We start from the raw sequence: 850 nt of genomic DNA, 5'->3' as shown, positions 1-850 counted from the left end.
AGAAGATGCTCCAACATGCAATAAGGACACATGCTCCACTATGTTCATAGCAGTCTTATTTATAATAGCCAGAAGCTGGAAAGAATCCAGTTGTCCTTCAACAGAGGAATGTATACAGAAATTGTGGTATATATACACAATGGAATACTATTCAGCTTTTAAAAACAATGAATTTATGAAATTCATAGGTAAATGGATGGAATTAGAAAGTGTCATCCTGAGTGAGGTAACCTAATCACAAAAGAACACACATGGTATGCACTCACTGCTAAGTGGATGTTAGCCCAAAAGCTCAAAATAAACAAGTTGTAATTCACAGACCATTAAGAGCTCAAGAAGAAGGAGAACTGATGTGAGGGTGCATTGGTTCCTCTGAGAAAGGGAGCAAAATACAGGAGAAATAAAGGAAACAAAGTGTGGAGCAGAGACTGAATGAAAGGCCATGCAGAGACTGCCCTATCTAGGGATCCATCCTATAAACAGTCACCAAACCCAAACACTATTATGGTTGACAAGAAGTACACACCAAAAGGAGCATGTCATGGTTGTCTCTGGAGAGTCCCTGTCAGAGCCTTACACACACAGAGACAGATGCTAGCAGCCAACCATTAGACTGGGTATGGGGTCCCAATTGGAGGAGTTGGAAGGTGGTCCAGAGGAGCTGAAGGGGTTTACAGCCCCATGGGAAGAACAATGATGTCAGCCACCTAGACAACCCAGGACTCCCAGGGACTAAACCATCAACCAAGAGGTACACAGGGTTCCAGCCAAAAATGTGGCAGAGGAATGCCTTGTCTGGCATCAGTGGAAGAAGTAGTCCTTGGTCAGGTAACGACTCAATAAATGCCCC

Source organism: Apodemus sylvaticus, chromosome 15 (genome assembly GCF_947179515.1).
Source record: "Apodemus sylvaticus chromosome 15, mApoSyl1.1, whole genome shotgun sequence".
Classification (NCBI taxonomy): domain Eukaryota; kingdom Metazoa; phylum Chordata; class Mammalia; order Rodentia; family Muridae; genus Apodemus; species Apodemus sylvaticus.
Note: the sequence above shows the minus strand (reverse complement) of the source record.